Source organism: Vombatus ursinus, unplaced genomic scaffold (genome assembly GCF_900497805.2).
Source record: "Vombatus ursinus unplaced genomic scaffold, bare-nosed wombat genome assembly UNPS02005659.1, whole genome shotgun sequence".
In the NCBI taxonomy this organism is placed as follows: domain Eukaryota; kingdom Metazoa; phylum Chordata; class Mammalia; order Diprotodontia; family Vombatidae; genus Vombatus; species Vombatus ursinus.
Window position 1 is genome coordinate 3111859 of NW_020945437.1, and position 26315 is coordinate 3138173.

The following is a 26315-nucleotide window of genomic DNA, read 5'->3' on the forward strand; positions in this document are numbered from 1 at the left end:
ACACACACACACAAAGTACACATAAGTGCAAGTGTCTATAGAGAAGGTGAAAAAAAGACTTTCTTCTTCCTAAGTAAATTATTTGCATTATAACTACAACCTTCTCTAGAAAATGTCTCCCTTTTTTATGTAAAACTCAGAAAAAGGATAAAAACTAAGGAAATGGAAAATTAGTTAAGAGGATAACAGGCCCCATGCAGGTCTGAAGGTAGGAGGCTATGAGATGAAATGAAAAAAAGTAAAACCACTGGCTCATGAGAGCTTATAAACACACAGTTCCAGATAAACCAGGGAAGCAAGATGGAAAATATGAGAGGGAATGAGGTAAAAGAGGACACGAGGACAGTAAGAGCACCTCCCGCCCTCGCATTCATCCCCTTCTCTCCCCTCACACAGTCACCTCTCTAGTTCAGCTCTCACCACCTCTTTTCTAGACAATTATGATCACCTCTTAGTTGGCTCCTTTGCTTCAAGTTTCTCCCGTCTCCAAGTATCTTCCACACATCTACCAAAGTGATTTTCTCAAAAAGCAGGTAGGACCATGTCACTTCTCCATTTAATCAACTATTCAGTAATCCCTAACATCAAATATAAATGATTATTTGGTTTTTAAAGCTCTTCACAACTGGTCCCTTCCTATCTTTCTAGTCTCCACACACATCACCCCCTTTCATGCATTCCATGGTTCAGCTATAAAGGCCAACATGCTGTTCCTCACACCCCACACTCCATCTCCCACCTCAGTGCCTTAGCACTGGCTATATCCCAGGTGTAGAATGCTATACATCCTTACCTGTACCTCTTCTGATTCCTGGCTTCCTTCAAGACTCAGTTCAAGGGCAGTGAGGTGGTGCAGTAGATAGAGCATTGACCTGGAGTCATGAGGACCTGAGTTCAAATCCGCTCTCAGATACATGACACTCACTAGCTGTGTGACCTTGGGCAAGTCACTTAACCCTGATTGCCTTGCAAAAAAAAAAAAGACTCCCTTCAAGCACCACCTTTCAACGAAGACTTTTCCTAGTGTCCAATCACAACCCCATCAAGTCATTAGTGCCTTTCCCTTTAGCTTAAATCGACTTTGTATTTATCCTGTATGTACCTAATTATGTATCCATTTTTTTCCCCATTAGAATGCAAGCATCATGAGGGAAGAGGCTATTTTTACTTTCTCTTTGTATCCCAGTGCTTAGCACAGACCCAGGTATATAGTAATCACTTAATATGTGCTTGTTTGAAATGAATTGAATTGATTGAATTGATTGATTGATTGAATACCTCAGAGGGCTGTTATGAAGATTAAATGAGATAATATGTAAAAATTTTTATAAACCTCAAAGCAATGCATAAGCATTAGCTATTACTTATTAATCACTTGTCTCCTAGCTAATAATATCTTCTTTTATGCTGGGGGCAGTGTGTTGACCACATCTCCTTCCTTGTGCTCTTAACGCAGAGCATTGAGATCATAAGAAAAATATATATATACTTTATACACTGATTTTATTTTTTAAAGTGGTCATTATTTCCTGGGTAAACATTTAACTCATTTAAATGGTACACACACAGAGCAAGTCAAGTGGACATGGCCCAATGTAATTCATTTTTCTGCCCCCAAAATGGAACTTTACAAGTCACTGGATGACCATTGCCTCATACATTGCCCATTAATATTGGGAACTTCCTAGTTCAGAGAAAGAGCAGAGTGTATACCACCTTCATATTACACATCCTTTTCCAAGCCCTGGTGGGGATGGCATGGTCTCATAATATGAGCAAGATTCATTGCAAAGAAAGTGCTTTGCAAAACCTAATGTGCTATAGAAATGTAAGCTATTATTACTTCCAAGTCCCACATCATTGGAAGTCAATGTCAGAGATTTTAGTCACTTATCAGATCATATTCTCTAGGCAGGCAGCTACCTTTTCTATGCATTGTACTTGGCAAACAAAAACTCCCTAATACAAAATCCAGAAAAAAAAAAAACCTCATAGTTCTAAAGAATAAAGTTTATTTGGTGGTTTTCCTGCTCCTATTCAGCCATTCACAGCTCTGAGAAAACCCTTCATTGCTACAGACTTGTGAAAAGGTTTTCTGTCCAGCATTGGTCAGCTTAGGAAATTATTCTCCTCATTCACCCTTTTCTTAGATAGGGTAAATAATAGAGCTAGTAATAAGACATGGTAGTTCTTCATCAAATACAACTGTTATAAAATGGATCCTCTCATACAGGTGACTTTGTACTCCAAATTACATTTTCTGATTGACTCTGAGGACCTACAAGGTCAAATCAAAATGATCCAAGAAGTAGTTACTAAAAGTCAACTGTGAGTTTGGCATATCCTGGTTACTGAAATGGATACCAAGGCAGTTGAAAACATAGTCATTGTCACTAATGGGCTTACAATTTAATTGAGGAAACCATATTAACATGGAGAGGTAGCATGGTTTAATGAAAAAGTTGGCAAACTGTGGCCAATGGGTCAAATTCAACCCATCACTTATTTTTTACCATCTGTCCCCTAAGAATGGTAGTAAAAAGAAGTGGCAGTCCAGATTTGGCCCACGGGCTATAGTTTTCTGACCCCTGGACTAGTGGGTAAAGTACTTATCCTGGAGTTAGAAAGACTTTAGTTCAAAACCCAGTTTTCATAAGCATCAGCTGTGTGACTATGGAAGTCATTGAATATTTCTGAATCAGTTTTCTCCTCTGTAAAATGGGGACTCTATAAAGCACCTTTCTAAGACTATCAATTTTGATGAAGGTACTAATCCACATCAGTAGAGTTAAGTTACTTACTAGGAGCTCCCTACACTGGTTATATCACAGGTCCTATCTAAAAAAAAGAAAGAAAGAAAGAAGAAAAAAAGAAAAGAAAAAAGAAATTGGGGATAATTATACTTGAGGGGTTTGCTCACAGAATTGTTGTGAAAGTCTATATATAAAGCAAAAAGTAGACTTTATAACTCTTTAAGGTGCTATATAAATGTCAGTGACTGTTAATAATGTCTTTCAAACAATATAAAACTACAATCCATATGTTGTTTGGTATAAATGATAAGAGATTTAGAGACTGAGATTGCGTAATAAAAGGTAGCCTTATGAAAGAATTTGACCCTGAAGAAAGTATAAGATTTAGATTGTGGAACAAGAAAGAGTATTCCTTGCAGAGCAGAGGTTTTTAACCTGAGGTCTATAAATCTGGGTTTTTTTAAAAACACCTTTATTTCAATATAATTTATTTCTTTTGTAATCCTATGTATTTTATGCATCTAAAAACATTACTATGAGAAATCCATAGACTTCACCAGATTGTCAAAGAGATCCATGACACACACACACGCACACACACACAAAAAAACAACTAAGAACCTTTGATTTAGAAGCATGAACAGGGGTCAACATGGTAGATAGTAAGGAGGCAAGCTTAAAAAGAAAGTCTTATTTGGGTTATAAAGTGAATAACTTAGGTAGAAGAAGTCAATGGAAAGCTGACATTTCATTTTCATTCAACTGGTCATATGTCAAGTCAACTGTCTGATACCCCTCCTCAAAAAGAGCTAGAAAGTTTATGTAATTAACTTAACTACTTAAACCTCAAACACACTCTTTTCTCCAGGTCAGCCAAATAGATCTTTATATTGTTGAAAGGATTTCAAGAGTTCCACCCCACTGTCACACCCCTTGATGTATCTGCAACCAAAATATTCACCTTATTGGCAGAAAAAATAACAATTCACCTAATATTCCTTTTAAAAACTGAAAGCAGATTTTCTGATCAAGAAATATCAACAAGAAGATGAGGTAGCTTTTCTCAAAGAATAGAAATTCTTACACCCTATCCTATCATTTTATACAGGTTGTCCCAAATGTCATGGTATACTTTTGAACCATTAACTTAAAGCTTCAGACTTCAGTAATACTTTTGGTGCACACTAAATACACATGAATTATGTTGTATATATGTATATATGTGCTTAAGTATTTATGTATATGGCAAAACAATAAAAAGAAATAGAAGCTTACCAAAGCTCTCCCAGTTGTAACAATTTCCTTCTATGTTCACAGTATCCCCTGGTTTTAAATTTCCATCACTAGTGTGAGAAGTACATTCTCCTAGGTATATGAGAGAGTTGAAAATTTCTTCTCTCTAACTCTAAGTTTCTGTGAAAATTAGGCTATTTTCACAAGGGGAAAAACTTTATTTCTGAGATGATATCTTCCAGGACCTCATTCCCTGATTTGTCAACAAGATGAATGATTACTCTGACAAAGTTTAAAAAAAAAAACACCTGTTGCTATTAAATGGAATTAGTGTTACCTCACTTTGAGTCACATTTTCAACCTTTTCATGATTTGGGGTGCTATATAAATTTCCCCCTTAACAAGGGGAAAATTCCAAAAACTTTCCTTGAAAACAGTGGAATAGGGGGAAGCACTAAAGCAGGAGTCAGGAGACTAGGCTTCTGGTCTGTGGCTCTTACCACTAATTAATTGATTATGTACTCATGGGCATGTCACACACTAAGCCTTGTCTTCTTCATATATTATAATGAGTGCATATATACATATACATATATATACATACACATATATATACACATATATATGTTATATGATCTTCATGAAGATCTTGTGAGAATATGGGTATGATAGTCTTTTGAAAATAATTGAAGGGGCAGCTAGGTGGCACAGTGGATAGAGCACTGGCCCTGAAGTCAGGAGGACCTGAGCTCAAATCCGGCCTCAGACTGAACACTTGACATGTATTAGCTGTGTGACTCTGGGCAAGTCACTTCACCCCAATTGCCTAAAAAAAAAATAATTGAATTATCTTTTCTAGTAGTAAAGAACTGGAAATTAAAGGAAGGCTCATCTACTGGGGAATGGTTGAACAAAGCATGATAAATGAAAGTAATGGAATACTATTGTGCCATTAAAAAAAAAATGAATGGGCAGCCTCAGTGAAGCCTGGCAAGATGTGTATGAACTGATACAGAATGAAATAAGAATAAAGAAAACAATTTATCCAATAAAGAGAACACTGCAAAAAACAAACAACTTTGAAAGAGTTAGGAACTGTGATCAACATAATGCTCAAGCCCTGATTTCAGAGGATTGATGATGCAATGTGCTGACATGAAGGAAAGGGACTTGAGATATAGAATGAGACATTATTTGGTATATGACCAATGTAGGAGTTGTTTCATACATTTTTCAAGGATTCTCCCCACAATGGCTAATGGAAGAGAGGGAAAACAAAGATATTTTGTTTATTAAAAATAAAATTTAATAATTATACTTTAGTAGTCTAAAACTGGAAACAAAGGGGGTACCCCTATCAGGGAATAGTTAAATACATTGTGGTATATTAATATAATTAATATATTACTTTTACATTGCATTACATGATTTTGTTATAAGAAATTATAAAATGGATAGTTTCAGAATGGCTATCCCCATTGATCTCAGGACAACAATGTCAGAATTGGCCAATTAGAAGGAAAAAAATCTATCAAACTCTAAGCTTCTCAGAGACACACACAAAGTCCTTGTGTACAAGTTTCCAGATGAGAGTAGACATGCCAGCTGAATTTTCTGCAGTAATGGGTAGTACTGGGGAAGAAAAATGATCTGAATCTGCTTTTGGTTTTCTACTCGTATTGTTATCAATACTGGGACTGCTCTCCCCACAATGCACTATCAGTAATGCCTCCCTACATAAGTCTTCTCTTCCTCATGTATTTTACAACTGTAGCTCTAGAGGGAATTCCTGAGATCAGCCAGCTCAGCCCCATCTTTTTTACAGATCAAGAAACTGAGGCTGAGAGATGAAGGGGCTTATCTAAGGTCACACAGCTAGTTAGTGGCAGAGCTGGGACTAAAGCCCAAGAGTCCTACAAGTGTTCTTTGCATTGTAGCACCAGGAAGACCTCTACCCCCCTCAAAAAAACAAAAAACAAAACAGAAATAGTGGGTTTGTTAAATAGGTAGATAGATTTTTCTAAAAAGGTGGTGTTCCTTTAAGGTTATTACATATGTTCTTAACCTTTCTCATGTCATGGATCCCTTTGGCAGGCTGACAAAATCTCTGAATCTCTTCTCAGAATAATGCTTTTTCAAGGAATATAATGAAATACATGAGATTATAAAAGAAGCCAGAGGTTAGTGAAAATAGAGATGTATTTTTCCCATTTATATCCAAAGAGCCTCTGAAATCTATCTTGGATCCAACAGCTAAAACTTCTAATATAATATATAAGCCCTTAGAGTCAATGGGGTGAGGAGGGGGGTGCTAAGAGGGAATTACTATTCAGATCAAGCAGGAGAAACTGGTTCATTAGCAAAAGGTGTATAGATGTAGATATAGATATAGATATAGATATGTGTGTATATATGTATGTATATATACATATACATGCACACATATATGTATGCATATGTATTATTTACACACACACACATTATATATATATATATATATATATATATATATATATATATATACACACACATATATAATTTTATACAGGTATCTTTAGTGTGGTAAAAGGTGAAAGACCCAGATGGCAGGACAGGAGAGCTGTTTGATTTCAAATGCAATTCTGTAGCTGATTTATATCAATGATATTTGCTAAATATCACTAGACAATCCCTCTAAAAGATATGAGAACTAATAAATAACTGACATTAGATGATGAAATCAAGTAAATTAAAGAAAGGCAAACCACATCTATAAGGCTGCTGTGATAGAACTTTTTAGTAATGGAGAAATAGATGATTGATGGCTGGGTAGTGTAGGGGTGCATTTAGAGGGAATCATTGGACAGGGGGCCCAAAGAACTGAATTTTATGCTACATTATGCACTGACTAGATGAGTTTCATTGGAAAAGCCACATAAGCTCTCTGGGCCTCAGCTTCTACATCTGTAAAATGAAGATTGTGAATCTACTTTGATAAGATTCAACTGCTTAAGTTCTAGGTCCCCAAGTCTCTGATGCATTTGAATTTTTCTCTTTAATTCATCAGATATCTCCTCTCTGTGTTAGTTTTTTTTCTTTTATATTGCCTGTTAATATTCAGCCAAAAAGTAGTTTTCATTGAAAGCAGTATACTGCATAAAATTTGTTCCTTCATTAGTGTGAAATTCAATCAATATTTCATGGAACATTTACTATAGGAAAACACCATCCTAAACACTGTTGGCAATTTAGAGTTAAATGATACAAAGGAAAGACAAACTTTGTATATACTGTCTAAAATTATAATTAAAAGATCTGAAGAACTTGTTTTTGATAAAAAATAAGTTCATCTATTAAGGTCTTCAACTTAACATGTGTATTATCTGAGGGCAAGGGTGGTCTGCTATTTTCATTTGTTTTCCTTGTATCTAGCCCAGTGTTGGCATATGGCAGTCATTTAATACATTTGGGATCAGTGATTGATTGGTGGAGATGATCTTGGGTTACTTCAGACCAGGCCAGTGGAATTTAAGTTCTGGTATATCTCACCAGGCTCAAAATACTTTCTATTTGTTTACACTGTCTTCATTATCAAACTCCTTCATTCCCTCAATTATTATCTCTGTGAAGATTAATCCTAAGTCAACAAGCATTTATTAAGCACTTACTAAGTGCCAGACATTGCTCTAAGCATTTCAACTTTCTGCTCAAAAAAAAGTTCAAAAGTTCCTTATTATCTTGCAATTAAAATCCAAATTCCTTAGACTGGCATTTCAGGGCCTCCAGAACTTCCTTATATAATCTATGTTTTGAACCTTATTTCACAGTACTCCTGACAGGTACAGGATCATTGATGTTGAGCTGAAAGGGACACTAAAAGCCATCGATTCCAGCCCCCTCTTTTTACAGGTGAGGAAACTGAGACTCAGGGACATGAAGTGACTTGCCCAAGGTCATGGAGCAAGATTTGAACCCAAGTTTTCTGATTCCAGCGGCAGGATGTATCTATCTGATAACTGACTGTGTGCAACGCAGGGAGGCTCCTTGAGAGAAGATTAGCAGCCCTGTGATGAATTTTGATAACCCATAAAACCAAGAGACAATGTTCTACAATTCCTTAAAAGCCAAAGATCCCATCAAAGGGGCTGATAGTTGGAATGTCTTAGAAAAAGTGGAGCTAGGTGATCTTCCTCAAGGAGTTCAAACTATGAAATTCAAGGAAAGTAGAAACATTTTTTACTAGAACCTAGATTCCAGGTTCCTTATCATTGCAATGAGATCATCATTAGGCAAGCCATAAGTATAGATTATGTTTCAAGTAAGCACATCCTTGGGCACCCTGATGATGCCATGCTGCTCTCCTCAATTATAAGGAGATTTAGACCCAAATAATAAGTCAAGGAGGAGATGTGAGCCAACATCAAAATTGCTCTTTTATGTTGAAACACAATGCAAAGCCTATTAATAGGCCCTCTTGTGCTTACTAGGGTAATATTGCACAAGGCCACTTATTCTCTGCTATCACCAGACAGGGAACTTGATTGGATCTTGTTGTGAGTAATGCCTAAAGACTGAGCAAATGCAGTTGAAGAAAAAAAAATACATTAGATTGTCTCATTAATTCTCACTTTGCATATCTGCAAACACAAAGCTGCAAAGATTTATGAGCCTCTGATTTCAGTTGTCGCACTCTGGATGTGGCTCATATAAAGAGCAACTTGCTCAAATTATATTTGTTAAAGTAAAATCTTAGAACAGATAGGGACCTTACAAGTCATCTAGTCCTATCCCTCTCACTTTGCAGATACGGAAACTGAGACCCAGAGAGTTGACATAGGATCATAGCAGCACAGGAACAAAGATAGAACTGGACAGGACTCTAGAGGCCACCAATTCCCATTATCTCATTTTTCACATGGGGAAACTGAGTCATGGAGTAGTTAAATGGCTTTCTTAGAGAAACACAGCTAGTTAGTCTATGGAATAGGGATGAGATTAGAAACTACGTCTTCCTTACTTCAAATCTGGTGTCCCATCTACTATACCATAGTTACTCTAGCTCACACAAAGGTCATATATGGTTTGCCCAAACAAATTAATGGAAGATCTACGATCCTAACCTAGGTATTTTGAATCTTCCTTCCTCTGTACAATGTACACAAGCTGTCAATGGGTTTACAAAGTTATTCATGTAGTGATTTTTTACTCTTTTTAACACTGATATTAGAGATGAAATGAGTACCCCAAACCAGGGGCTCCCTTCAGCACCTCTACCCAAGAGATCTAAAAGGTCATCCAAACTCACCCTTTTAGCTTCAAAAACATAGCTCTATCTATCTCTTACTTCTTTACGGTAAAAACAAAAATAACAACTCACATTGTGGACATGCTTTAAGATTTGTAAAACACGTTCCTTACACTAGCCTGATCAGGTAGGAATAATAAGTATTGTTACCTTTATTTTATAGGCATGGAAACTAAAACCCATAGAGTTTAAGTGACTTGCTGAAAGTCAGAAAACTAGTAAGCATTCACTTCTCTTGACTCTAGGTCTCTTTTTCTGTTAGTCTCTCCAAGACAGAAGTATTAAAAAATCATCCTCAACTGGCAATTTAAAGTGTGAAAAATTACTACAGTGGGAGGAATTTCAAAGCATAAGCTATACAAGTAGGTAAATTACTAGTACATGATGGATGTAGTTCCTGACCCTAGCTGTTCCTCATCTTTGACTAGAGTACTGAGAAATGTGAGTTTTCCCATTTAATTTTATCCTGATTCTATTCTGAGATAAAAGAGATCTCATGGGTTGAATTAGGCCTCTGAAAAGCTGGAGTGTATCCAGAGAAGGGTGACCACAAGGATGAAAAGTGACCTTAAATCCACATAATACAAAGATCTCATGAACAAATTGGGCCTGTTCATATTAGAAAGACAAAACTTGAATCAGTTCACACAAGTCTTCCTAGGTTTCTCTGAAACTGTCCATCTCATCATTTCTTAAGATACAATATTACAACATACTTTGTTCAGCTATTCCCAAACTGATGAGTACTCCCTTAGTTTCCAGATCTTTGCCATCACAAAAAGGGCTGCTAAAATATTTTTGTACATATTAGTCCTTTTCTTCTTTATTTGATCTCTTTGGGGTATAGGCCTAGTAGTGTTATCCTTGGGTCAAAGTGTTAGAGCTCTTAGGACAAACTTCCAAATTGCTTTCCAGAATGGATGTACCAAATACACAGCTCCACCAACAACATATAAATGGGCCTGTTTTCCCATGGCTTTTCAATAGTTGTCATTTTCCTTTTTGATCAGCTTTGTCAATCTAATCAGTATGATATGGACCCTCAGAATTGTTTTAATTTCCATTTCTCTAATTATTAGTGATTTGGAGCATTTTTATATGGGTAGTGACAGTTTAAATTTCTTCCCTTGAGATCTACTTGATATCCTTATCAATTAAGGTACAGCTCTTATTCTTATAAATTTGAACCAGATTTCTGGGAACCAAGATGGTGGGATAAGCAGTAAACTGCTGTAACTCTTCCATATTCACTTCCCAATAACCATAAAATAGCAACCCACAACAATCTGGAACAACAGAACCAGCAAAAAGATGGAGTGAAACAATCTTTTAGCCCAAGAAACTTGGAAGATCAGCAAAAAAGGTCCATGTCACTTGGGTAAAAGGGGAGTGCATTCTAGGACAGGAAGTGACCCAGAAAGCCAATCATAAGCCTCACCTCAGCAAATCAGTGGGAGCTCCTGAGCCCCAGTGTGGTAGAGCAGGCAAATACCAATGCTAAGACCTCCAATGTGCCTTAGCATAGCCAGGGGAACCAGCAGACTCCAGCTCTGAGAACTACCACATGCTTCAGTGTAGCCCTGGGCAAATGGGCATTCTCCAGTGGCAAGACCTTCATGTGCTTCAGTGTAGCTCCAGGAAAACATAGAAACACCCCACCGGGCCTTAACACACACCAGACTCTACCACTAGGACTCCAGTTTAGCACCAGGTAAGCTGTCAGACCCCTATGGCCTTCAGAAGCACCAGTCAGCCAACCCTCATCCTATCCCCTCTGCACAGCACCAGACATGAGGGTCTCCCTCAGGGCAACATCAGATAAACAGCCAGGGCCTGTAGGCACTGGCACTAGAAGCCTAAGAAAATGCTCCTTTCACCCCTGGTGCAGAGCTCAAATTTAAAAGAAAAGACAAAGTTAAAAAAAAAAAGTTGAGCAAAACAACAACATAAAAAGAATCTGACCATAGAAAGATATTATGGTGACAGGGAAGATCATGACAAAAACTCAGAAAAGAACAACAATATCAAAACACCCATGGGCAAAACCCCAAAGAAAAATGGGAAGTGATCTCAAGGCCAGAAAGAACTCGTGGAGGAGCTCAAAAAGGAGCTTAAAATCAGATAAGAGAGGTAGAAGAAAAAATGGGAAAAGAAATTAGAATGATGCAAGAGAATTACGAAAAAAGAGTCAACGGCTTGGAAAACTACTTAAAAAGTAGGATTGGCCAAATGGAAAAGAAAGCACAAAAGCTAATTGAGGAAAACCACACATTAAAAGTTGGGCAAATGGAAGTTAATGACTCTATGAGACATCAAAAATCAATCAAACAAATCCAAAAGAATGAAAAATGGAAGAAAATGTAAAATTCTTTATGGGAAAATCTGAGAGAAATGCCACAAGCTACTCAGAGGTGATACTGGTGGGAAGTCAGCATTGGGAAAAGCTGAGAGGACAATTTTAGCCTAGGTCTAAGATGGGATCCTCTTGGCTCAATTTCCCCATTATGTTCTTTTGAAAAGGAATGTTACCCACCTGGCTATTCCTGAGTCTGGCTATGAGGTGAATTTGATACAGCATGGTTGGAAAACTGAATTATCTGAATCCAAATAGAGCTAAGGATGTTTTATCCTCTCAAAGTTGGACCCTAAATCTAGTCCCTGCTTCATATCTGGACCCTGCAGTTTTTTCTGTCAGATTTGTGTCTTCCAGAATATAGGCCATTCACCTACAGTTGGTAGCAAACAGCGAGTACCAGCCAATGTCCCCACATCGTTCCCTGGATGCTCAGTTTCAGTCAACCTCCTCTTTGGGACCCCCTTGAGGCAGAGACAGCTCTATACCCCTTGCCAGCAGGAAGCAGTTTCAGAAGCCAAGACCTTCGCCCCTTACTCCAAAAGAATTTGGTCCCATTTGTTTGAGGGGGGAATGATGGGGTTGGAATCTAGGCCCCAGAAAGGAAATACCCTGGACTTTCCCACATGGCCAAATCTCTGGCATTCCCCTGAGGCTGTAATCCTATCAACTGGCCTTTCATTGTGGCTACACCGAATTTCCCCTCCACTGTCTTACCTCCCTATGGCCCCTGGCCATTTCCCACCCTTAATCCTAGCTAGGTTCCATTCTCCCTTGGCCAGGAGGTCCAGGTCCCAAGAGTTCTGTTCATCCCTGCTTACTAGCCACTCCTAGGTCCCTTCCACAGTCTTTCTGTATATAAGGTTCACCTTGTCTCCATTAAGATGCTCAGATTCTTATAATCTAGCCACTGCTCAGGTTCTTATAATCTAGCCATGGCTCAGATTCCTAAAATCTAACCACTGTTGAGATTCTTAAAATCTAGTCACTGCTGAGATTCTTAAAATTGAGCCACTGGCCAGATTCTTAAAATCTAGCCAATAGCTTACTAATGTTCAGACTCCTTAAGAATTTGCCCAATATGACGGATGTTCTAATAAACCTTGTCTTTGGCTGAAAAAAAAAAATAAAATAGAAGGATTTCAAGACTTCTTAAGGAGAAGAACAGAACTAAACCAAAAATTGGATCTCTAGTATCAAGACCCAAGAGAAGCATGAACAGGTAAAGAAGGAAAAGAAAACATAAAGGACTCAATAGAGCTAAACTATTTACATCCTGTCACAGGAAGATAATACTAGTAGTTCTTAAAAACTGTATCACTAATAGTATAGCTAGAAAGAATATACATAGAAGATACAGGCATAAGGTGAATTTGAGGTACTGACATAAAAAATTTAAGGGATAAGAATGAGGAATACAATGGGTACAGAAGGTAGGAAGTGGTAGAATGGGGTAAATTTTTTTCCATGAAGAGGCATGAAAGATCTATTACAGTGGATGGGAAGATGGGAAGGTGTGTGACAAGTAGTGTTGTACCTTACTCTCATCAATATTAGCTCAAAGAGGGAATCATATACACAATCAGTTGAATACAGAAATCTATCTTACCTGACAACAAAGTAGAATTGGAGGAGATCAAGTAATGAGGGGGCTCCAGACTGACAAAAGGGAGGGCAGATCAGGGGAAGTGGTAGACAAAAGCAAAATGCTTGTGAGGAAGGAAAGGGTGAAAGAAGATAGAGAAAAAACAGGTGGAAGAATAGGATGAAGGGAAATACACAGGTAGCAATCATAATAGTGAATGTGAATGGGATGAACTCTCCTATAAAATGGAAAGGGATAGCAGAGTGAATCAAAAAACAGAATCCTATGATATGTTGTTTACAAGAAACACACTTGGAGCAGAGGGACACACACAGAGTAAAGAAAAGGGGCAGAATCTACTATATTTCAGCTGAAGTTAAATAAAAAGCAGGGATAGCAATATTGATCTCAGACAAAGTAAAAGCAAAAATACACCTAATTAAAAGAGAAAAGAAAAGAAACTATATCTTGCTAAAAGGTACCATAGACAATGAAGCAACATAATACTAAAATATAGGTGCACCACATGGTAAATAGAATATTAGAAAAGTTAGATATGACAGACCTTTGGCATGATTCAAACATAGAGGGTGACACCATAAGCAAATTAGAAGAGTGAAGAATAGACTACCTGACAGATCTAAGAGGAGGGGAAAAATTCATGATCAAACAAGAGATATAAAACATTACTAAATGTAAAATAGATTTATTTGATTACATTAAATTTAAAAGTTTTTGTACAAACAAAACCAATGCAACCAAGATTAGAAGGAAATAGAAAGCTGGGAAACAATCTTGACAGTAAATGTCTCTGATGAAGGCTTCATTTCTAAAATATATAGAGGACTGAGTCAAATTTACAAGAATATAAGCCATTCCCCAATTGATAAGTGGCCAAAAGATATGAACCAGCAGTTTTCAGATGAAGAGATCAAAGGTATCTGTAGGCATATATGAAGAAGAGCTCTAAATAATTTTTGATTAGAGAAATGTAAATTAAAACAACTCTGAGTTACTACCTCACACCTATCAGATTGACTAACATGACAAAAAAGGAAAATGATAAATGTTGGTGAGGATGTGGGAAAATAGGGACACTAATGCACTGTTGGTGGAATTGTGAACTGATCCAACCATTCTGGAGAGAAATTTGGAACTATGCCCAAAGGGCAACCAAACTGCAATTTTGATCCAGCAATACTAGTTCCATATTCCAAAGAGATCATTAAAAGGGAAAAGGACCTACGTGTGCAAAAAATATTTATAGCAGACTTTTTCATGATGGCAAAATTTTGGAAACTGAGGAGAAGACCATCAATTGGGGAATGACTGGACAGCATATGATATATGAATGTGGTGGAATGCTATTGTGCAATGGGAAATGATGAGTAGGCAGATTTCAGAGAAACCTGGAAAGATTTGTATAAACTGGTGCAAAGAGAAATGAACAGAACCAGGAGAACATTGTACACAATGTCAACAACATTGTGTCATGATTAACTATGAATGACTCAGCTTTTCTCAGCAACACAATGATCCAAGACAAGTACAAAAGATTCACAAAGGAAAATGCTATCCATATCCAGATAAAAAACTGTTGGACTCTGAATGCAGATTGAAGCATACATTTTTCACTTATTTTCTTACTTCTTGTATTTTTTTCTCTCTTAATTGTTTCTTCTTTCACAACTGTGACTAATATGGAAATATTTTTACATAATACATGTATAGACTATATCAAACTGCCTACCATTTTCAGAAGAGGGGAGGGAGAAAAGGAGAAAAATTTGAAACTCAAAATTCTGTAAAAATGAATGTTAAAAATTTTCTTGACATGTAACTGGGGGAAAATAAAATGCTATTTAAAAACTTAATAGAATAAAAGACATCACCAAAAAAAACCCATTTGAATCAGTTCCTTATATATCTTGGAAATATAACCTTTATCAGAGAAACTTGCTGCAGAGATATTTTCCCAGTTAATAATTTCCCCTCTTATATTAGCTACACTGGTATTGTTTTTAATTTTATGTAATAACAATTGTCCATTTTATCTATTGTGATCCTATCCCTTCTTGATCTCAGGAAGTGTTCCTCTATCCATAGATCCAAAAGACAATTCTTTCATTGTTCATTTAATTTACTTATGATGTGACCTTTAATATCTAAGTCCATTTGGAGCTTTGTTGGTATATGGTACGAGGTGTTGGTCTACCCAGGAGTTGCTAACAATTTTGTAGGGGTATGGACCTTTTTGATAGTATGGAACAATATATGTACCCCTTCTTGGAATATTTTAAAATCATAAAATAAAATAGATATGATTGCAAAGGAAATTAATTATATTAATTTTAGTTATCAAATATATATTTTTAATCCCTGGACTCCTGATTAAGAACTCCTGATCTAAAATTTGATTCCAGAATACTCTCCAATTTTCTCACTATTTTTGTTTAATGAAGTGCTCCAGTCCTACATTCTAGTACTAATGTAGTACCTGTAGTAAGACTATAAGAAATATTTGCTGAAAACAAATGAGCAAGTGAATGAATGTCATTTTACAGCATCATTAAAAGGTTGTTAAAGGGAAAACTAAAACCTTCCATGACAATCAGAGTGAACTCAAAACACCTGTGGACCTATTGTTCATAGAATCATAAAATTGTATAGTTGTTCTGAAAGTCTTAGCTGCTCTGATGGAGACAATGATTACCGACAATTCCAAATAACCCGTGATAAAAAATACTATCTACCTCTAGAGAGAGAACTAATGAACTTGGAGTACTGATTGAAGCTAAACTTTCTTTATTTTTTCTTGGGGTTTTTTGTGCATGTGTTTTATTTTGCAACATGGCTAATATGGAAATCTTTTGCATGATTTCACAGATATAATTGATATCATATTGCTTTCCTTCTCAAAGGTGGGAGAGAGGCAAGAGAGAGGGAGAGAAATTGAAACTTAAAATTTTTAAAAGAGAGAATATTAAATTTTTACATGTAATTTGGGAAATATTTAATGAAGTGAATGAAACATATATTTTTAAAAAAATTTACAGTTGAGAGGACCATAAGAGTCAAGTAAGTCCTTACCGCAGTAGCTGAGGTCTTTGCATTATTGACACTAAGCTACTGGTTATGTTTGATTGTGCATTCTGTATGCCTAATCTCTTTCGCTGATTCAACTTGATAATAGTATATAATCTTTTTGATGGGTTACTATAGTTTCTTTGTTAATGTATTATTTAAAATTTTTAATCAAAATTCCTTGGATATCATTCTATAGTTTTGCTTATCTTTTGTCTCAACCTGGTGTGGATTTCAAGAACATATTTTTATCAAAAAAGAAATTTGGTAGGAAGTCTTCTTTTTCTATTTTTTCAAATAATGCATGAAATACTAGAGGTAATTTTTCTTTGAGTGTTTGATAGTATTTATTTATAAGTCCATCTGGTCCTGGGTTGGTTTTTTTTTTCTCTTTAAGATTTAAATTTATTTTTCTGACATTGGGTTATTTAAATTCTCTTATTTCTTGTTCTGTTAATCTAGGTGTTTTATATTTTTTCTGAATATTCACCTGTTTTCTTTAAGTTGTAGTGGGGCACGCAGTGGGGCAAAATAATTTTTAATAATTTCCTTCATTTTGTCTTAATTTGTTGTGATTTATCCTTTTATATTTTTGATGCTGGTAATTTGTTTTTCTTCTTTGTAAATAAGGCTAGATAATGGCTTATCAATCCATTCTCCTTTTTAAAAGTGACTATTTGATTAATTGATTTTCCTTTCAATTTTATTGATCTTTCATTTCATTTTCAAAATTTATATTTTGATATTTAATTGCTTTTTAGTTGCATGCACATTCCATAAATCTGTTCTTTCTCTCTTCTATTGATTAAAGTATTGAAAGATACACGTTTATATTTTTGGGGAAATTTTGGCTGCATCTCAAAAATTCTGTCATGCTGTCTCATTTTTGTCATTATGTTAATGAAATTATCTATCATTTTTATGATTTACTCTTTGATCTGCCAGGTTTTTTTTAGGATTAAGTTATTTAGTTCTTATTTGCTTTATAATTCTTTCTTCATTGCCCTTTCTTTGAATATAATTTATTACCTAGTGGTCAGTAAAAGATATGTTTAATATTTATGCTTTCTTGAATTCCTTTCTGAAATATTTATGCCATAACACGTGGTTCATTTTATGAAGGTGCTGTACACAGCTAGGAAGTATAGATACTCTTTTCTTTCCCCATTCAATAATTGCCAGATAAATAGTATATCTAACTTTTCTACAATTCTATTCAGATTAACTTTTTTTAAGTTTGTTGTCATTAGATTTGCCTAGCTCTGAAAGCAATATGTTGTGTTAACTCATTATTATTGTTTTCCTATTTCTCCCTGTAACTTTTTTTAGCTTTTTCCTTTAAGTGTTTAGATGCTTTGCCATTTAGTGTATATATGTTAAGTATTTATGTTTATTCATTGCCTGTGGTTCCTTTCAGCAAAATCTAGTTTCCTTGTTCATCTCTTTTCATCAAATCTATTTTTGCTGTTGTCTTATCTGAGATCATGTTTGCCACTCACACTTTTTTTAGTTCAGTTGAAACATAATAAAGTTTATTCCAACCTCTTATTTTAACTGTTCACATCTTTACACTCAGGTGTTTCTTATAAAGATTATATTGCAGAAGTCTGTTTTCTAATCCATTCTACTATCTTCTGGTTGATAAGTGAATTAATTCCATTTAGAGTTATAATTATCATGTGTATTTTCCCCCTCTTATTCTTTAGTACTTTTCTCCATCTGATTCTTACCTTCTTTTTATAAAGAAGGAGGTGGGATGAGTGTTCTCAGTGCCACTGCTCCATGTTTCATACAATAAGCATCCCCCTCCTTTGGTCCTCCTCTCTTTCCTGAACCCAGAATACAATCCCAGGTTCTTTCCCTGTTTTTTCTTTGTTTCTTCCTCTCTTTCTGCCTTCCTCTCTTCCTGGAATTCTCTCTCTCCTCAACTACACTTATTGGCTTCCCTTCAAGTCCCAGCTAAAACTGTCCTTCTATAAAAAAATCTTTCTCATTCTCCCTTATTACTGCTTTGCCTCTGACATTATCCCAAACTCATCCTCCATATATCCTATTTACATGAACTTGTTTGAATGTTGTTTCTTCTGTTATATTGTGACTTCCTTGAGAGCAAGAACTGTCTTTTGCCTTTGTGTCCCCAGCACATAGGACAGTGCTTGGCATATAGTAGGAGCTTAATAAATACCTTTTGACTTGTTAACTTAAATCTCTGTACATAATTCACCCCTCTAAGTTTGGGAAGGGTTGCCTATGATTCTACTCTTTTTCTTATTCTCATCACCTTGTTTCTCAATTGAGTTGAATGCATTTCTGCACCAAACCTTTTAAATCTTCATGTTGTATAAGATGGCTGAATAATGGCAGAAATGCACCTGATCTCTCTCCTAAACCCCTCCAAATACCTTTAAAAAATTACTTTAAGCAAATTCTAGAGTATCAAGACCCACAAAAAGACAGAGTGAAATAAATTTCCAGCCCAAGACAACCTGGCAGATCTACAGGAAAGGTCTGTTGCACCAGGCTGAGAAAAGAGTACTGTCTAGCACAGGCTGTGGCCAGAATGGACCTGGGCCCAGTAAACCCACAGCAAGCCTCAGGGAATTGAATCACTAGCAGCAGTGGTGTTTTCCAGACTTCTCAGCCCACAAATGCCAAAGACAACTTAGAAGATCAGTAAGAAAGGTCTGTCAGACCTAGCTGAGAGAGTGGTGCAGTCCAGTGCAGGTCACATCAGCACACGCCAGCCCCAGTAGGCCAGGAGCAGGCCTAGGGAGTGACTGAACAGGCAGTGGCAGAATCAGTGGCTGCTTCTGGGGCTCCCAGGCCACACACAGTAAGGGGATACAACAACTAGTCAGAAGGAGATTACAAGGATCTCTTTGCTGGCACTGAGGCAGGAATCTTGCTTTCCCCATACTTGCATCTGGGTCACAGTCCTGTGTAGCAGACCTAGGGTGAGGAGGAGTGCTAGCATAGCAGACTTCTGGCAGCAGTGGAGAGGGGACTCCCTCACAGTTCCAGGGCAGAAAAAGTGCTTGTGGTCACTCACAGACCAGAGCACAGGCCAGAAGAGGAGCGAACACCTCTCCTTAGAGCATACCACCTTGGAAGAACTAAAAACTTATAGGTCCGTAGAAGCATCTCTGAAAACAGCTACACAAAACCCCTGAAGCTTGGGACAGTTTGCCCTCCACACTGGAAGCAGAGCTCTACTTTAACAAAGAGTTAAAAAGTCAAGTAATAGGCTGGAAAAATGAGGAAACAATGGGAAAAACTCTAACTATAGAAACTTACTTTGGTGACAAGGAAGATCAAAACACACTCAGTAGACAACAAAGTCAAAGTTCCTACATCAAAAGCCTCCAAGAAAATATGAATTGGCCTCAGTCTGTGGAAGAGCTCAAAAAGGATTTTGAAAATCAAGTAAGAGAAGTGGCAGAAAAATTGGGGAAAGAAGTAAGAGAGATGCAAGAAAATCATGAAAAATGAATCAACGCCTTGGTAAAGGAGACATAAAAAAACTGAAGAAAATAACACCTTAAAAATAGACTAGACAAAATGGCAAAAAAAGGTCCAAAAAGCCAATGAGGAGAAGAATGCCTTAAAAAGTAGAATTGACCAAATGGAAAAGGAGGTTCAAAAGCTGACTGAAGAAAATAATTCCTTAAAAATTAGAATCGAGCAAATGAAAGCTAATGACTCTATGAGAAATCAAGAAATTATAAAACAAAACTGAAAGAATGAATAAATAGAAGAAAATGTGAAATATCTCATTGGAAAAGTAACTAACCTGGAAAATGGATCCAGGAGAGAGAATTTTAAAATTATTGGACTATCTGAAAGCCATGATCAAAAAAAGAGCCTAGACATCATCTTTCAAGAAATTATCAAGGAAAACTGCCCTGATATTCTAGAACCAGAAGGTAAAATAGAAATTAAAAGAATCCACTGAACACCTCTTGAAAGAGATTCCAAAATGAAAACTGCCAGGAATTTTATAGCCAAATTCCAGAGTTCCCTGGTCAAGGAGAAAATATTGCAAGCAGCCAGAAAGAAACAATTCAAGTATTGTGGAACCACAATCAGGATAGCACAAGGTTTGGCAACTTCTACATTAAAGGATTGGAGGGTTTGGAATATGATATTCTTGAGGGTAAAGGAGCTAGGATCACAACCCAGAATCACCTACCCAGCAAAACTGAGTATAATCCATGAGGGAGTAAAATTGACATTCAGTGAGATAGAAGAATTTCATGCGTTCTTGAGAAAAGACCAGAGCTAAATAGAAAATTTGACTTTCAAATACAAGACTCAAGAGAAGCATGAAAATGTGATCAGGGAAGAGAAATCATAAGCGACATATTAAAGTTAAACTGTTTACATTCTTACATGGAAAGATGATATTTGTAACTCAAAAGACCTTTCTCATCATTAGGATAGCTAGAAGGAGTGTACCTAGACAGAGGGCACAGGTGTGAGTTGAATATGAAGGGATGATTTCTAAAAAATAAAATTAAGGGGTTAGAGCAGAATGTACAGGGAGAAAAAGAAAGGGAGAGGTAGAATGAGTTAAATTATCTCACATAGAAGAGTCAAGAAAAAACTTTTACAGTAGAGGGCAAGAGGGGGGAGGTGAGAAGGAATGAGTGAACCTTCCTCTCATCAGAATTGGCTAAAAAGGGAATAACATACAAAGTCAATTGGCTACAGAAATCTATCTTACCCTACAGGAAAGCAGTGGGGAAGGGGAGAAGAGAAGGGGGGTGATAGAAGAAAGGGCAGATTGGGGTAGGTCATAATCAGAGGCAAACATTTTTGAGGAGGGACAGGGTGAAAGGAAAGAATAGAATAAACCAGGGGTGGGATATGATAGAGAGAAATATAGTTAGTCTTTCACAGCATGACTATTGTTGAAGTGTTTTGCATGACTACACGTATATAACCTATATCAAATTGCTTGCCTTCTCAATGAGGAGGGTGGGGAGGGAGGAAGGGAGGGAGAGAATTTGGAACTCAAAGTTCTAAAAAACTAATGTTAAAAATTGTTTTTACATATAACTAGGGAAAAATAAAATACCAAATAAAAAGAGGGGAAAAAAAGTAAAAAAAAAATCTTCATGTTCTACCTGCCTTTGACCAATTCAGATAAAAGTGAGGTTCAAGTGATGTTCACCTTCTCCTTCCTTTTCTCATATACATAGACTTCTATTTGTGTACCCCATGTATATGCCTGATCCCTCTTTGATCTGATGCTCTTCCTAGATCTTTGTAGGAGTAGTTGTATGGGAAGCTGGGCTGTGTGGCTTCCTTTTACTCTGACATCTTTGCTGCTTTACTCTAGTTGTTGCTGTGTTAAGCTGAAATTCAGAACTATACATTTATCCCTATTAAATTATATCTTGTTAAATTATATCCATTACTCTAACCTTGCTGTAGATCATTACTGTCATCCAATTTGATGGTAATTCATCTGAGCTTTGTCTCATTGGCAAATTGAATAAGCATGCCATGTATGCTTTGATCTAAGTCTTGATAAAAATCTTTGAACAACCCAAGACTTGATTATACTTCACTCACAACTAAAAATCAACATCAATTTCCTGTCATTTTTGTGTGAATAATCTATCTTTTTGTCCTTTTAAAAATTGGAGACGCTTTTGCTTATCTACAGTCTAACTTCACCTTCCAATTTTCCATAACTGGTCAAAGATCAATTAGTAATTGAATTCTTCAAAAATGATTCTAGCATTTATATAGTCCTTGAAGATTTACAGAGTGCTTTTCAGACATTATCTCATCTGAATTTTAAAAACAAACCTGTGAGGGAATAGCAATTATTATCAACATTTCACTGATGTGGATCTTGAGGCTCAGAAAAATTAAGTGACTTGTCCAGGGTCACACAGCTAAGAAGCACCTGAGTTAAAATTAAAAACTTGATCTTTCTAAACTTGAGTCAAAGGCTCTCTCCACCCTGCCACATTACATAGACTGTCAGACATGGAACTGGAAACTTTAAACCCATGAGAATCTACAAAGCTGATGACTAATTATATATACTGTTTCACCCCCTTGTGGGTACAATCACCTCTTCAGGATATTTACTCAGGACATTTACTATGAAGGCCAAGGTGCTACATAAAAAGAGATAGAGATGGATAAGGCCTCCTCACCCACTATTTTAGTGAATAGTTTATATAGAAAAAGCTCCCACAGTCATAGCATCATTAAAAGAAGGTCCCTGTCTATCCCAAGTTGTAAATGATGTTGTTTTAAAACAAGAAAGTTACGTGACATTTCATTTACACTCAGTGCTAAAATACAATACAATCTCCCCCCACAATGACAATGAATATAATGAAGTATATTTTTAGAAGCCTACACTAGCACTCCAAAATACAATATATGTGTGATATGGGCAAGTTAGCATTTACTATGAGAACTTTGGGATTATCTGACTTCAAAGAATAAATTATAACTGACTCATTAAAACAGCAATTTATATATCTAATTATACTGTTCAGAGTCATGAAAATGCTCTCAAAAGAAATACAGTATGCACAAAAAACAACTCAAGTAAAAAGCAAAGAAGGTTCAAAGTGGTTGAGTAGATCCAGGCATCACTTAGCATCACTAAAAAGCTGTATTTTGAGGCTTGTTTTCATTACCTTCCTTAAAAAAAAATTGCCAGGTAGAGACAATTTCATCCATAAGCAGCTGTGACATGATGGAATTGATTGGAGGAAATTGCACCTCTCAGCAGGAAGGGAGGGCTGTCTCTCTCTCTCTCTCTCTCCATTTTTTTTCATCTCTACCAGGTGTCAACTGATAGGCAACAGCTCCAATGCCTCCTATTTACTTTAAAGGAAAATAATAAGAGTCTATTTTATTTAATGTGTATAATACACACACTCACAAACACACACACACACTCACAAAAACACACACACACTCACAAAAACACACACACTCACACACATACATATAACTATGTAGTAACAAAGTCAAAAATCTCAGGTCTAAGGGGAGCCTCTTGAGTCTATGCATCCCCAATAAGGCCAGGTTACACCTGATGTAACTTTAGGTTGGAAGAATCTTACAGATGAAAGGAAGATGAGGGTAGGGGTGCCACTGAGCCTGAAATTATTATTTTTAATAATATTACCTGTAGCTATACATAGAAAAAATATCTGGATAATTTATGCCTTCTAATTTTATGATGGGCATAATTATATGGGGGGCAGCTATATGGTGCAGTGGATAGAGTTACAGACCTGGAGTCAGGAAGATCATTCTTTCTGAGTTCAAATCTGGCCTCAGGCACTTACTAGTTGTATGACCCTGGGTGAGTAAGTAATTTAACCCTATTTGCCTGAGTTTTCTCATTCACAAAATGAGCTGGAGAAGGAAATGGCAAACCATTCCAGTATCTTTGCTAAGAAAAGCCCAAATGAGATCGTGAAGAGTCAGATACAACTGAACAAAAACAAAAATGTATGTGGACCTCAATCCCACAGAAATTTTAAACAAGGAATGTTCTCTCCCCTCCTCTTTTTGGGGTATCTAAATCAACAAAGTAACTTGGTCTCTGCACCAGGAAGGACTTGTGGCATCTGATGGACTCTCTCCTTTTTCAAAGACAAAGGTTACACTGCACTTCCAGGCTACTAACATTAAACCATACCATCATTTTAGTAGCTTCCCCCTCCCCAAACTCCTAACCTTCTCCTCTTCCCCCTTTAGGGCAAAGACTGTCAGATTTGCTTGAATTTGCATCCCCAACACTTACCACAGTGTTTGGTGCAGTAAGCACTTAATAATACACCTGTGACTGAGGAGCCCACAAAATCAATCATCCAGCTAGACCACTCCCGCCACTTCTCTCAGACCATCTTTACCAACAGAGAGAAGTTCTACATCCCTGGGAAGACATTCTATGCTATTAACCTCTGAGCTAACAATTCATTTCCTCCACTAAGAAGATCTGGGTTGATATGTAAGACAATCTGAGAATATTATACCTTTCTATAGGCAATTACATCCATTGACTTCAATAGTTTGTCAATCTCACAGGAACAAGTATTGTTTCTACGTGCCACCTACCTAAATATGATGAGCATTATCAGTTCTACTATCAAAGCAGTATGCTGTGGTGCAACAAACCACGACAGAACACCATTCTCATCATTGCTCAGACAGAGGTGAGAAAGAGGAGGTAAAATACTTCAATAAGGAACCAACACAGAGAGATCCATGAGATAAAAATAGCAATATTTGGTTTTAGAATTCTCAGATATATAACTAAGCATCCTACAGTAGTAGATTTTTTTTCTCCCTCCATTCTCTCATTCCTCCTGCTTCCTCCTCTGGAATATCTCCTATCTGGAATCTTCCTTGTTAGACACTTCCAAGTTTCTAGCTAATTGGCATCTGCTTGCCCATGACATCAGAGATAGGAAATCAATCAGGTAGAGACACCTTAAGCTTTCCACTGTTTATAAATACCTGATCCTCATCAGCATCACCAAATAATTGTTATTTGAACTAACTCAGTCATACTGCACACAATTTTGGATAAGTAAAGAGAGTCTAACATACCCAAGGGTCAGGTCCAAAGGGAGGCCTTTCATATGATCATTGATTTCTTCTTCCTCCTGCCTTTGCTTCAAGATCATTATCATCCAAAGCCTGGCTTCTCCCACTGGCAAAGTTACTTATCTTTTCTGCCTCTTCTGAGATTTGGTTATATCCTTTTCTCTCAGGTGACAGTCCCTAGAAAATGGAATGTGGTAGCTTCCTGGACTTAATGTGTCCATGGAGGTTCCACATAACTCAGCTTTTCCATGTGACCACTTTGAGTTAATCAGGTAGCAGACAATAAGTTACTTGATATAGTATAATTGAGACATTTTCTTCAAGCAAAAACAAATATGCTTTTTTCTTCTGTCTACTACTTTTGCAGTTTTCTGTCAATGATGGTAGAGCCTGTGATACATTAGTAGCTAATCTGTATTAGCTACTAATATAGTAGTGTTACTGTATTAGTAATCATAAACCCTAGGTCTGAACACACACAAACACAAAACAGAATAGAGTGAAGTACTCAACATGAGTTGGATCATTAAAAATGACTGCAAGATTCTACAATGCAATCATAGCCCCAATAAAGTGACACCATTCATTGATTTACTCAGCAAGTATCTGTTAAGTGCCTACTAGGTGCCTAGCATCACCTTGGGTTCTCAAAAAAATGAAATAATCCCTGCCCTCAAGGAACTTAAATTCTACCGGAGAAAACAACATACACACAAAAAGGTAAATACAAATTATATTCAGTAATTTATATGGGGAAAACGCAACAGTGGGAAGAGGGAAATGGATAGGGAAAAGCCTCATGTTGAAGGTGGCACTTGAGCTGAGCCTTGAAGGGAACCAGGGATGCTAAGAAACAGAGATGAGGCAAGAGTGAAATCCAGGCACGCAAGTTAGCCCATGCAAAGGAGATGGAATATCATGTATGGGAATTTCAAGTACATTAAGTTGGACCAGAATGGAAAGGAAGTGAGGGGAAGTAATGGGAGTTTGGACTGGAAATATAGGTTGGAATCAGTCTTTGAAGTGTTTTAAGTGTCAGAAAGAGGAATTTGTATTTTATCCTAGAGACAATAGGGAAATATTCAAACTTCTTAAATAGGATATTGACATAGTCAGATCTGTACTTCAGGAATATCAATTTGGCACTTGTCTGGAGGTTGGAGAGAACAGAAACTAAATGCTAGAATACCAATTGGGAGATTATTGCAATAGTCCAGGAGGGAACTGATGAGGCTTGAACTAGAGTACTGGATGTGAATGAAGAGAAGGGGGTGGATATGATGCTAATGAGATACCAATTTGAAGATGACCTATTGACAGTTGATGATTAAAGCTCAGAAGAGATACTTAACTTGAATATATAGATCTGGGAAGCATCATCATGTGTTTTTAACACCTTCTATGTTCTAGTCACTCAGTTAAGCACTG